The sequence below is a fragment of the Canis lupus genome, chromosome 32 (assembly GCF_048164855.1).
Source record: "Canis lupus baileyi chromosome 32, mCanLup2.hap1, whole genome shotgun sequence".
Lineage (NCBI taxonomy): Eukaryota > Metazoa > Chordata > Mammalia > Carnivora > Canidae > Canis > Canis lupus.
The window spans coordinates 15,004,621-15,018,956 of NC_132869.1; the positions used below are offsets into that span (position 1 = coordinate 15,004,621).

The 14,336-nt window shown below is 42.2% G+C and overlaps 3 non-coding genes across 3 annotated transcripts; 2 read left to right on the plus strand and 1 right to left on the minus strand.

The window, feature by feature from the left end:
• Positions 1–7: 7 nt before the first annotated feature.
• TRNAH-GUG (transfer RNA histidin (anticodon GUG)) lies at positions 8–79 on the minus strand. Its single transcript has one exon. It is a non-coding gene; the product is annotated as a tRNA-His (tRNA).
• Positions 80–716: 637 nt separating this feature from the next.
• TRNAH-GUG (transfer RNA histidin (anticodon GUG)) lies at positions 717–788 on the plus strand. Its single transcript has one exon. It is a non-coding gene; the product is annotated as a tRNA-His (tRNA).
• Positions 789–8,786: 7,998 nt separating this feature from the next.
• Positions 8,787–8,890, plus strand: LOC140623399 (U6 spliceosomal RNA). The gene has a single exon (XR_012023019.1). It is a non-coding gene; the product is annotated as a U6 spliceosomal RNA (small nuclear RNA).
• The last annotated feature ends 5,446 nt before the right edge of the window (positions 8,891–14,336 follow it).

The window sequence follows — 14,336 nt, forward strand, 5'->3', positions numbered from 1 at the left end:
TTCGCAATGCCGTGACTCGGATTCGAACCGAGGTTGCTGCGGCCACAACGCAGAGTACTAACCACTATACGATCACGGCGAGCTACTGGGGATCCGGCCTTCGGTTTCCTCGCCTGAGTTCTTCTCTGTTGAAAGCCCCGCCCCCTTGTCACGTCATCCTCGGCTCCCGCCGCTCTCCAAGTTTGCCTCTCGCGTGCGCGCAGACGCGCTGCGCGGCCCAGATCCCGCCGCTCCGCCAGTTTGGAGGCTGCGCCGCGGCTCTCTCTGCCCCCTCGCCCCCGAGCCTTAAGGACGTTGCGGGGGTGGGGCGGAACCGATTTTTCTTTCTTGTGGTAGAATTCTGGAGACGGCCCCGTTCCCAGCCAGAGTCCGCTCAGACTGCGTGAGCGCCGGGGCAAGGTGGGTGCAAGAGGGACCCGCCCCCCCGTCCGGGCGACCCCGGGTCATCACCTCCGTCCCGGCCACGGCTGAGTCCCAGCCTCGTAGGAATCCTTCGGTTTGCAAAGCGTTTTCAGGTCCTTCTTTTTACGACCCGTGCGCACGACCGACAGAGACCCGAGGGGGAGTCCATGGCGTCCCCGCTTGGCTTCGGGGTCGGCGCGAGGGCCAGGCTAGGCGTGGCTGGCCCGGGGCGGCACGGGAAGGCTAAGGCGGCGGCCCGGGAGACCAGAAGGCCCACACTCGGGAGCGCGAGCCTCGTGGCGTCCCGGTAGCTCGCCGTGATCGTATAGTGGTTAGTACTCTGCGTTGTGGCCGCAGCAACCTCGGTTCGAATCCGAGTCACGGCATTGTGGGAACAATGGCACGGCAAGGGCGCCTTTTTAGATTCGGGGAGCCACATGGCATCCCTGCGGCTGTGCCCCGACTGCCCCCTTCATTGTAGGTTAGGGCCGAAATTATACAGTGCGGCCAAAGTGGACACAAGTGAAGCCCCCCACCTGCACCTTCCCCGCGGCGTGTTTGTTTTAGGACGTATTCCTGTGTGGTTCTTTCTCTTAGCTCATTTGCTCACTGTCAGTGATCGGCTCACCAGGTCCTCAGAAAAGCCTCGCCCTGCTAAAACGTCAATACTTTTGAGTGTAGGGGTTATAGGAACAGATGGCAAACATTTATTAAGGGTTAGAGAGCCACTGTGAGGGGTGTTAATGATAGGCTTGTGGCCCCCACTTCTACAACCTCCTAGGTGAGAGGGTGTTTTCCTCCTGCAGGATTTTTTTTTTCTTTCCCTAATCCACCTCAGATTTAAAGCACGTTTTATTTGTTAGTTTATTTTTTGTGCACTTAAAAAAAAAAAAAATCCAAGCTCAACAAATTCGGATCTGTCATTCAGCATCAGGCAAATTGGAAGTGAGGTTTAGATTTGACTCTTGGGTGGCTGCTGGCGGCTTGTGTCACTGTCAGGGAAGGAATGAGAGAGGGTTGAGTGAGGAATGAGCCTCTCTAGCTCCTCTCAGGGATCGTGGGGGTGGCAAAGCAAGTCAGGAAGCATTCCTGGAAGAGATGGACATTTTGGTGGGGCTGTGCCCTCTTTACCCACAATCCATTGGCAAAGTCTCACTGAATAGCATGTAAAAAGCAAGATACTACTGTGGGCTGTAATTTCCTAGGGTCTCCCTGCTCCCAGTTCCCTAAATGTGATGGGTTTAAAGCCACAAAACAGGACAGCTCAGAGCATGAGAGAATAAAATAGCGAAAGGTCAGCCTGAGAACTTGCTATCCCTACCACCTTGAGGTCTCTTCTATGTATCAGAACTGGGAAAAGAGGCAGGAGGTGTAAAACCTCTGTTCACACATTCCAGCTCCAGCTGTTTCTGTTTGGGTTGGATTTTTTTTGTTGTTGTCGTTGCTTTGTTTGTTTTTGGCTTTCAGTCTCCACTATAAGTCACTTAATTTTTTCCTTTTCTTTCTGATGGACTCTAGTAGCTAACACTCTTTTTTTGGGCTAGTCCTAACCTTAAGTAAGGTTAGCATAGTTTAATAATTAAGCTGGTGCCACCTGGAAGCAGACTCCCTAGATTTGAATACTGACTTTTGCATTAATTAGTGGGGTGATGTTGGGTAAGCCACCTAATGTCTCTGTGCCTCAGTTTTCTCATTTGTAAAATGGGAATAAAGCAGGCTTATTATGAAAATGAAATGAATATTTGTAAAGTAACAGTGCCTGCCACTTACTAAGCCCTATCTAGGTTTACTTAAACTAATAATGAAATCAACCCCTTAAAAAGGATATAATTAAATCAACACCTTATAAAGGAAGGCAGTGGTACTTAGGCATCTAAATGGTGTATTTCCAAGTAGACATTCCACTTACTCCAATTAGCTGCCCCAGATATTTTTGGAACTCTTGTTTGGGGATTACCTTCAGGGCTAATTTATAAGCCATATAAGTTAATCCATCTCAATATTTATAGTCTCAATATTTTACTTTGAAATGTTTTTTTTTTTACTGCTTTTAAATCCATCTTCAAAAGATGTCACCACTGAGTTTTTTTTTTTTAAGATTTTATTATTTATTCATGGGAGACACAAAGAGAGAGGCAGAGACACACACAGGAAGAGGGAGAAGCAGGCTCCCCACAAGGAGCCTGATGTGGGACTTGATCCTAGACCCCAGGATCATGTCCTGAGTCAAAGGCAGACACTCAACCACTGAGCCACCCAGTTGCACTGAGTTTTTAAGGTGTAACAAGCTTCAATAGCGATTCCAAAAATGGTTTAGGTAACATTCCAGCAAACTATTTTTTGGTATCAGAGTGTTGACTTTTTTGTTAAGCATTACTTTTAAGTTTTTTTTTTAATTACAGTATAGTTAACATACAGTACTATTTTTAAAATTTTATTTATTTATTTGAGAGAGAGCAGGGGATGAAAGCATGAGAGAGAGAAACAAGCTCCCTGTTGAGCAGGGAGCTGAATGCGGAGCTTGGTCCCAGGACCCCAGGATCATGACCTGAGCCCAAGGCAGAAGCTTAGCCAACTGAGCCATCCAGGCGCCCCCAGTGTGTTGACTTGAAGGGGACAACTGTAATTTATGAGCTTCAGAGTGTTTGCATAAACAGCCAATGCCATGGCTTCCTGGTCACATCTGGTGCCTCTGGGAGCTACTGTTATAACTGCTGGCCACCACAGAGGTGTGGTACAGATTGGACCAACAGCCTTGGTAGCTCCTGGAGGTGCTTCAAAATTAGAATCTTGTTCACAGCCCAGAACTACTAGATCAGAATCTTCATTTTAACAAGATCCTCCCCCGGTGATTCACTTGCACAGTCAAGTCTGAGAAGGTGCTGCTGTTTTCTAGAACCACTTGGTTGGAGTGAAGCCCTTCATTATTTACCTTGCCAGTACTCAGGGTTACTAGAAGGGACCTGTCAGAGTCTATTGGGCCTCATCTAGGGGAGTAACATTAAGATTTTGAGGATGAAAAGATGGAGCTCTGGGAGGAGTAACCAAGAGGCCCATATTTGGGGGCATCTAAGGAGGAAGTAGCACCCATGTACTTCTACTAGGAGGTGCTGCTTTCAAGACCCACTTTGGATTTAACCCCCAACAGGGAACCTATTGCCCAGAGATTCTCTGGCTATTCAGGACTCAAGTTTCATTCATTCATTCATTCATTCATTCATTTAGTAAACTATCATCTTTTAGCACTTAAAGTGCTTTGCATCCTGGAGAGCTGCAATGGTATATACTGATACTCCTGGCCCAAATAGTTTAGTTTTCCAGCTAGGAGAAACAACTAGCCCAGAGGCAACAATCAGAAAACACAAGAGGGGGGGCCTAGATGGCTTATTTGGTTAAACATGGGACTCGATTTCAGCGCAGGACAGGATCTCAGGGTCCTAAGATGGAGCCCCTCCTCCTATGAGGAGCTTGCTTAAGATTCTCGCTTTCCTCTCCCCCCCACCCCCCACAAAATGATAGAAGGAAGAGCCATTTCTTACTTCAGTGGAACAAAACTTTTCAAGAGAAAACTGATATAAACTTCCACCAGAATTGTAAAAGAATTGAAGTTTATTTTTAGCACTTCCAGCCCCCTCACTCTCTCTTCAACCTCTTTGTGTTGTTCCTATCTCATTATTCTCATTCATTACATCAACAATATTTATGGAGGGCCTACTTTGTGCCAGGCACTGTTCTAGGTTCTGGGGCAATAATAATGAATGAGGTAGATGTGTGTTCTCATAGACCTATGGTCTAGTGCAGAAAAGAAAGCTAAACAAAAAATAAATAGAATTTGAGCCAACAGAAAATAATGTGATATAGTGTTCTCCTGTTTTCTGCCTATTTTCCATCCTCCTATTCCCTCTGCTCCTCGGCTCCTTTGTGCGAAGTATGATGGCTAATAATAACAAGTGTTGCATTTTAAAGGGGATCAAAGTTTTACACTGAGGAGATAAATTCTGACCCTGAACGGCTCATGGGGGGCATAAAGAGCCTTCAGATCTGAGGCAGTCTTGGGTAGGCAGGGTGAGGATGATTCTGGTGATCTGCATGGACCCACGATAAAATAAAATATATCCAATTGAATGTTAAGGGCAATGAGCAGAACCAGATGGCCTCACTGGTAGGCCAAGAATTTACCAAGGACACCAGAAAAACAAATCATCTACCCAAAAACGTAAGAGAGTTTTTTAAAAGAATATAAAGCACTGAAGTGATAATTTCAGGAGAGAGAGAAGAAGACCCCAGAACTTTGTTGGGAAATAACGAGCTATAAATACTTAATTTTTTTCAATTACACATGAGACATCATAATCTCATCAGTGCTTAGGATCTTTTGTGCACTAAATCAGTCCCCTGGATCAAAGATGCAACCCTCAGGGAAAGAAAAGGAGAGGGACCCTGAATTAAGATTATATTTGTTACCCAGTGGAACATATTTGAATAGAAAATAAATTTAAGAAAAAGAGATAAAGTTGCACTTCTTGCATTCTTGAATTTTTAACTGAGATATGCCCCTAGTACACATGCATTAGTTGGTCTCTTATTTCCAGGTATTTTTCTCTGTTCCTGTAGAAATAAATCCATGGAGAGATCCTGAAGGACTATTCTTGTCATGAGGCCTGAAACTCATTCCTGAAGAAGAATGCAGGAGCCATCTCTCAGAAGTAAAGGTCTAAATCAGTGATTTCCAAACATTATTCTAGAAATGATAAACAGGAATTTTTCATCATGGGATGAGAGAAAAATAAGCTCTTCAAAAGGCTAAATGTATTTAATTCAAAGGACTGTCTTCTAGGCTGAGATTATATCCTTCAAACTTTTGAGGTTTTAAAGTGACTTTTCTTTTATAACGTGATAAGGTAAGTGATATTTTTTTTCTACAGTCTTTACTTGGAAAATTAACTGGCAATCCTATGTTGATCTCCAAAATTATTTTTTAAATTTTACTAGTCAGTAAAATCTAAAAGTACACTACAAAGCTAACACCCATTCACCCACCCAACAAACAGTAGGCCCTAGTATGATCTATGTTAGGCTTTGGCGATATAAATTTGAATAAGACTCATTCTTACTCTGAGATGATCATTTCAGTCCAGGGTTAATCAGAAGAGTGAAGAAACAATTACAATTATGTTAGAAGTATATACAAAATGCATTACAGCTTAGATCATTCATTCCCCCAGGATATGACATTTGAGCTGGGTTACAAGGCATGCATAGTAATTTTCCTGGCAGAAAAGAGGAAAAGATAGCCTAGGCAGAGAGAAAGGCAGAAACAAAGGCAAGGAAGCATGAATATACAAAGAGCATAGGGAAAGACAAGTCATAGCTGTGACATAAGATATGGAAAGGAGAGGAGGGGTGGAGCCAAATTGTGATGATTCACTTGCCCCTTGTCAAGTCAGGTCTTTTTTCATGGAGGCTAGTGGTTCTTAACATTTTGTGGTAACTTACTGTTTGGGGGATCCATTTGAAGCCATAGGCTTGTTCTTCAAATGATGGATCTATGACAAAAATGTCAGGAATTCACAAATTTCCTGAAGGCCATTTATAGACTTTGTTATAGGTATTGGGGACTATTTAAGTCTCCATTTTTAAGCAGAAGAGGAACATAATCATATCTGTATTTTAGAAAGACGACGTACAAATGGGTAATTACTGGCAAAGTCTTTTTTAAAAAACATTTTATTTATTCATGAAAGACACAGAGAGAAAGGCAGAGACCTAGGCAGAGGGAGAAGCAGCACCCTGTGGGGAGCCTGATGCGGGACTGGCTCGATCCCAGGACCCCTGGGCCAGGGCCTGAACCAAAGGCAGATGCTCAACCACTGAGCCACCCAGGTGTCCTTACTGACAAAGTCTTAGTTCAGAGGAGAGATGGAAGAGAATTTCAGCTTCTGGTTCTGGTTGTTGAGTTTGGGGCTTGGGGACTAATCTGGGGGTGAAGGAGGAGCTCTTTCCTCACATCACACCCATAGGTGTGTGATCAGAGAGCAATAAGCTTAGAGGCTCTTCAACTCACAGGTAGAGGGGATGGACATGTTGGATGAAGGAAATGGATGGGAGGTTTGAGAGGAAGCTCTAATATCAAGGGTAGAATACTTTTTGGAGTCATGGTAGTTCAAATACTATGAAAATAGATGTATCTGTGTTGCCCTAATGTCATTGCTGATATTGAGAATCCGATATGATGACAGAGTATGCAATTTTCAAATGTAATTTTAAATTAGAAGGGAGAGATACATGTAAAAATTGCAAAAAACTGACTTAACTGTTTCCCCAATTTCTCCTAAATTTCAGAGTCAAAATACTTGCGTCATGACTACCCTTTGGTTGACTGGCCTCATCCTGAGTCTGGATGACTTTCTTACTGTATCATCAAAATGGCTAAGAATTCCTTTCCTCCCTAAATCTCTTTAGATCAAATGCTTCAAGAGAACTTGTAGTTTTAAAATATGTTCACAAGTCTTTTGATGCTCCTACCTTCCCGATCATAGAGCTTCCTTTCTCTCCCTGGAGTGAGGGCTAGACTTAGTGACATCTTCAAATGAATAAAGTAGAAGGGATGGTGTGTCATTTCTGAGATGAAGTCATAAGTACATTGTGGCTTCCCCTTTGCTCTCTCTATTGGATCTGTCAGAGAGGAATAATTTGCCCTATAAGGTCCTTCTACCTGAACTAAGAATTAAATTGACATAAGACAGATTAATAGGAGAAAATCAAATTTAATAGTGTTTATACGATCAGCACGGGAGTCTTGACTTGCTCCATTTCTGACCTGGGCCGGTTCACCCCTCCTTAGGCAACCTGGTGGTCCCCCGCTCCCAGGAGGTCACCATATTGATGCCGAACTTAAGGGAAAAGGAGAAAAAATGAGTGGGAAATATCAGAAAGGGAGACAGAACATGAAAGACTCCTAACTCTGGGAAACGAACTAGGGGTGGTGGAAGGGGAGGTGGGCGGGGGGTGGGGGTGACTGGGTGACAGGCACTGAGGTGGGCACTTGACGGGATGAGCACTGGGTGTTATTCTATATGTTGGCAAATTGAACAGCAATAAAAAATAAATTTATAAAAAAATAGTGCTTGTATGAGAACTACACACACATGGAAATTGCAGACAGTGAGGCAACATGAGGCTTATATGAGCTAAGGGAGGGGTAAGGTCTGAGAATACAAGGGAGACAGGACCATTAGTAGGAAGGTGAGAGGAGATGTTTGGAAAACAAAGGTTGCCCTATGATGTAGATAAGTTACTTAGGTAGAGAAGAATCTGTTAATAGCCCTCTTCCTTGTACAAGCAGGCATTTGAAGAGGACATAAAGAGCTTTTCCTGAATCTACTGGGTTTTGATTGTTTTTAATTCAAAATAATGTTCATGCCAAAGTGGCCCACCTTGGGGGCAGCCTCCCTTTGGCACTTACAGATCACTAGCTCCAGAGGAAGCCAGCTTCTTTGTCTTGAGAATGCCCAAGCAACACCATGGAGAGATCCATGAGTTGAGGAACTGAGGACTCCTGCTAACAATCATCAAGAAAATGAGATCTTTGGGGATGCCTGGGTGGCTCAGTGGTTAAGCATCTGCCTTCAGCCCAGGGAGTGATCCTGGAGTCCCAGGATCGAGTCCCACATTGGGCTCCTGCTTCTCTCTCTGCCTTGTCTCTGCCTCTCTCTCATGAATAAATGCATAAAATCTTAAAAACAAGAAAATGAAATCTTTGACCAATAGCTTTGTGAGTGAGCCATCTTGAAAGCAGATCCTCCAGCCTCAGTCAAACCTTCAGATGCCTGTACTCTGGCTGACATTTTAACAATTTCATGAGAGACTCTGAACCCAAACCACTCAGTTAAGTCACTTCCAAATGCCTGAGTTAAGAAACTGTGAGATAATCAGTGTTCATCATCTAAAGCTGCTAAAATTTCAGGTAATTTGTTATACTGTGATAGATAATTAATACAGATTTTATTACCTAGAAGTGGGGCACTGCCATAATATAAAAACCTAAATATGAAAGAGGGTTTGGAACTGGGAAAACACTAGAAGAGCTTTGAGAAGAGTGTTAGGGAAAGTTTGAATAGGTTTTTTTTTTTTTTTCTTTATGGTAAGTGTACTCTTTAATCCCCATCACCTATCTCACCCACCCCCACCCACCTAGTAATCTTCAGTTCTCTATAGTTAAGTCTGTTTCTTGGTCTCTCTTTTCCTTGCTTTATATATTTTGGATACTAATCCTTTTTTGGATATGTCATTTACACATATCTTCTCCCATTCGGGAGGGTGCTTTTTAGTTTTTTTGTTTCCTTCACTGTTTAGAAACTTTATTTTGATATGGCCCCAATAGTGGGCTTACTTTGGCAGCACATATATTAAAATTGGAACAATGCAGAGATTAGCATGGCTCCTGTGCAAGGATGACGCATAAATTAATGTATAGTCCCAATAGTTTATTTTTGCTTTTGTTTCTCTTGCCTCAGGAGACATTATCTAGAAAAGTGTTTCTACAGCCAATGTCAGAGAAATTACTGCCTGTGCTGTCTTCAAGAGTTTTTATGATTTCAGGTCTCACATTTAGATGTTTAATCCATTTTGAGTTTATTTTTTTTGTATGGCCCAGTTTCTTTCTTTCTTTCTTTCTTTCTTTCTTTCTTTCTTTCTTTCTTTCTTTCTTTTGCAGGTAGCCCCCCAGTTTTCCCAACACTATTTGTTGAAGAGACTCTTTTTCACATTGTATATTCTTTCCTCCTTTGTCAAATATTAAATTGACTATATAATTGTGTTTTTTTTTTTTAATTTTTTATTTATTTATGATAGTCACAGAGAGAGAGAGAGAATGAGGCAGAGACACAGGCAGAGGGAGAAGCAGGCTCCATGCACCGGGAGCCCGACGTGGGATTCGATCCCGGGTCTCCAGGATCGCGCCCTGGGCCAAAGGCAGGCGCCAAACCGCTGCGCCACCCAGGGATCCCTATAATTGTGTTTTATTTCTGGTTTTCTATTATATTCTCTTGCTCTATTTTTTATGCTGGTACCATACTGTTTTAATTGCTACCACTTTGGATAACCTGAAGTCTGGAAATTGTGATACCTCCAGTTTTGTTTTTCTTTTTAAAGATTTTATTTATTTATTTATGAGAGACACACACAGAGAAAGACAGAGACACAGGCAGAGGGAGAAGCAGGCTCCATGCAGGGAGCCTGATGTGGGACTTGATCTCAGGTCTCCAGGATCAGGCCCTGGGCCAAAGGTGGCGCTAAACTGCTGAGCCATCTGGGCTGCCCTGTTTTTCTTTATTCAAGATTGCTTTGGCTATTCGAGGTCATGTGGTTCCATCCAATCTTTAGGATTATTTATTCTAGATCTGTGAAAAAGGCTGTTGGTATTTTGATAGGGATTGCATTAAATCTGTAGATTCCTTTGGGTAATATAGACATTTTAACAATATTTGTTCTTCCATCCCATGGGCATTGAATGTCTTTCCATTTCTTTGCCTTGTCTTGAATTTCTTTCATCAATGTATTATAGTTTTTTAGAGTATAGGTCTTTCACCTCTTTAAGTTTATTCCTAGATATTTTGTTGTTTTGACCATAATTATAAGTGGGATTGTTTCCTGAATTTGACTTTTTTGCTGCTTCATTATTAGTGTATAGGAATGCAACCAATTTCTGTGCATTGATTTTTGTATCCAGTGACCTTACTGAATACATTTATGCATTCTGGTATGTTTTTGGTGGAGGCTTTATGGTTTTCTATAGACACAGAGTCATCTACAAATAGAGTTTTACTTCTTCATTACCAATTTGGATGCCTTTTATTTCTTATGTTGTCTGATTGCTATGGCTAGGACTTCCAATATTATGTTGAATAAAAGTGGAGAGAATCTTGTTCCGACCTTAGGGGGAAAGCTCTCAATTTTTCACCATGGAGTATGATGTTACCTGTGGGTTTTTCATATAAGGCCTTTATTATGTTGACGTATGTTTCCTCTAGACCTACTTTGCAGAGGGTTTTGATCATGAATGGATGTTGTACTAAAGTCTGAATAGTCTTGAAGAAGCTAGCTATCTCTCTTCTGTTCTCCAAATGTCACACAAGTACCTCTCATTTGTGGAATCTAACATGGAAAAAACAGTTGTCGAGGGATTCTAAGAAACATTTTCCAGAATTCCTAAATCTCGGGGGATCACAGAAGTGGAATGCTGAGTTGCCAGTAGACAATCTAGTGCAGTTCGTTATTTTAGGTACTCAGTATCCATACATACCATTTTACTCACATTTAGCTTCCAAACAATGATAGTGACAATATAATGCTTACACCTAATGTGCTGTAACTATCTCTCTTACAAAGATGCCTTACCATCTCCCCTTAAAAGGGGAGACCCAAAGTCTTATCAGTCATTTTTCTTGTTTTTCTGATGGTCATCCTTTTTCTTTCTCAGTCACGATCCACCATCCCCCCCCACCTTGATATCCTGAAATCTAAAAACAAAATATAAGGTTAACTGTCATCAACTCATCCTAAATGGACAAGCACAGGAAGGGAAAAGAGAAGAAGAAGAAAGAAACTAAGAAGTATAAATATATGCAGAATAAACCAAGGAAAAATATGCTTATCTACTAAGATTTTTTTTCTTAATTGGTGATCAACCGGTTCTTTATCTGATATCTCAAGCCTTTACTCTTAGGTATATGAACCATTAGTGGTCCTGACAGAATGGTATTGCTATAGTCTTCCCTTAACTTTTACTATGGAACATCAAACTATAAAGGGACACCATATCCAGAATAAGCATTAAGTTCATTGAGGAATTGCTTCCTCTTCCATGGTGGGACAACATAATCAACCTGTTATCAGGTAACTGGCTAGTGCCCCTGAAGATCGATGCCATACTATGGACTCAACATTGGTCTCTGTTCTTGGTAGATTCAGCAATCACCAGTAGGAGAGGCCAGATTCACCTTGATGAGAAGTCCCTATTGTAGAGCCTATACATAACTTCGTCTCTGCCATCCTGGCCATTTTGTTTATGAGTCCACTGAACAAGCACTGGGGTAGTTGATGAAATAGACAGAAAGGTATCCAATCTCCTGTCAGTGGTTCCCAATGGCTGAGCCCAATTGGAACCCAGAGACTGAGGCAGCCTGGTGATGTAGCTCACACTAGTCAGAGCAGGATGAGAGAGATGGAAAGTGGATCTGGAGGAGAAAACAAGAGCTATGTGGTGTATTCTCCACTGTGGTACCTCAAGTAAGAACTCTGTTTACCAGATCCAGAAACTTTTTTCTTTTTTAAAGGATTTGTGGACACATTTTTATTACTACTACTATCATTATTATTACTCTTTAAATAAGCTCTACACCCAACATGGGGCTTGAACTCATGACCCCAAGATCAAGAGTCACATGCTCTACCAACTGAGCCAGCCAGGCGTCCCAACTGCCTGGCACATACTGTATGCTCAGTAAATTCTGTTGATTGCATATAGACTTTGTGAGTTACCTATTTTCTGTATTTTGTTGGAATCAACTGGCTTATCTTTTTGGCTATATTTTATCAGTTCTCTCCTCCAGATCTTAGAATGATTCCCTAATGTTTAATACCAATCTTAGTTGGATATATCACTTTCCATACAACTAAGATTTTGTTGTTGCCCAAAAGCCCAAAAGCTTAGTTGTTGGATGGACTAAGCATCAACTCATAGAAGCAGCAGCACCTGCAATATTCTTCATTGCTTCCATCTAAGAAGTTATCTTTTCAGCAGTAAAGAGTGTGAATTTTTTTCACATCTCTGTTAAGATCAGAATTTAGAGGGTATGAAACGGTGGTAGAGAAATAAACATATGACTGAGGGAGTCCAGAGACTTGGGTGCCAGCCTACTCTTGTCCTTTGGGCACTTGTTTTCACTTCCTAAGGCTACTGTAACAAATGGCCATAAACAAGTGGTTTAAAACAGAATTTTGTTTTCACACAGTTCTGGGGGCCAGAAGTCCAAAACCAAAGTGTTCTCAGAATTGCACTCTCCAAAGACCCTGGGGGAGAATCCTTCCTTGCCTCTTTCAGCTTTTGGTGACTCCAGATATTCCTTGGATTGTGGCTTGCCTAATTCCATCTCTGCCTCAGTACTCATATTGCTTCGTCTCTACTGTGTCTCCAGCCTCCCTCTGCCTTTCTCTTATAAGGACATCTGTCTCCATAAGATAGTCGATGTTGCAGACATATTGTTCATTCCCCTTAAGGGAACAACTGGCTCTTGGTAAAAAGAAATAAGGTTTCAGAAAAGAACTTGCTACTTCAAATTTGTTAAAAATCAGACTTAATATTTTGTTTCAATTCTTATATCAAATAAATGGGAGGATATTTTAGTTACAGGAAATCTGTAAACTAATGAGTGAAGTCTCCTTGAGACTCGTGTCAGTAAAAAAATGAAATTGTGCTTTGAAAAGTGTACATTTTTCTTGTTTAGAAACAAAGTCAAGTTTCTGAAAGCCTTTTTTTTTGGTAATAGTCAAAATTGCATAGACTAAAGTAAATAGAAGCTCTGCTCTTTGCATGACTCCCCAGCAATCACCATATGCTCCATTTCTTTCTCTCTATTCTCCTGCCGCCTTCTACGTCCTGCTCTAAGATGCTCCAGTAATTCCTGCTATGTTACTGGTGTAGGACACGATAGCCACCACCAAGTGAACACTTAATTTGCACCAGGCAGTATGCTAAGTGATTTACACTTCTTGGAGCACTTTACTGTTTATACAAATGTCTTTTCCCCTCCTTTCACTTTGGTTCTAATTTAATCAGTCTCGGTCTTGTAGGCAGATATGCTTATCACCACTTCCATTTTGCAGAAGTGGAAATTGAGGTTTATGGAAGTTAAATATTCTACCTTCCCCCATGTCATGAGGTCATTTTGCCCAAAGAGCCTCTGATTCCTAGTATTTTTAAACCTGCCTTAAAAGTTAAAAACCCCAGGGGATCCCTGGGTGGCTCAAGGGTTAAGTGCCTGCCTTTGGCCCGGGGTGTGATTCTGGAGTCCCAGGATCGAGTCCCAGGATCGAGTCCCAGGATCGAGTCCCAGGACCCAGGATCGAGTCCCGGGGATTCCCAGGATCGAGTCCCATGTCAGGCTCCCTGCATGGAGCCTGCTTTTCCCTCTGCCTGTGTCTCTGCTTCTCTGCCTCTCTCCCTCTCTCTGTGTGTCTTTCGTGAATGAATAAATAAATAAAATCTTAAAAAAAAAAAAAGTAAAAAAACCCAAGAGAGAAAAACCCGGAAATGCTTAATAACAGAGACCAAAGATTACTTCCTTATAACTTATTTTCCAAACAAGGGTAGACTTTAGTCAGATTAGAGCATTTAGGGGGAGGGTCAGGACTGGGAGGCCAACACCAACTTTTTTAGACTTCGTCCACTGTACAATTTAGCCATGGAAAATAATTAGCCAATCATAAATCAATAAGGAATACTAGAGGTCAGGCTTTTCTAACCAGAACCCAGGGCAAAAATCTCCTACGAAGTTAAGCAAACAGAAAATAAAGATTTGAATCCGCAGCCTATAAGACTAATTGTAGAAGATTGTTGATGCTCATTGTCTAGAGGACACTCTCATGGGGCTTCTCTGGGTTCTCCACAGCCTTGTCCATCCCCATCACCAGGCCATGACTGCTCACCTACCTGCTCTCTAATGCACATGCGCTCAGCACTGTTTGCCTCAGTCATCAGCTCCACTCTGCAAGGACCATGGTGGGCCCCACAGATGTTCTGGAGGCTGTCTTCCCAGACTTCTCTCCATCACATCTCAGGCAGAGCACTACAAAGTGTAAGTAGGAGAGGTAGAGAAAGGAAGGAAGGGGTTTGAGGGAGAGACAGAGAAGAGAGAGAGAGGGAGAGTCAGAGA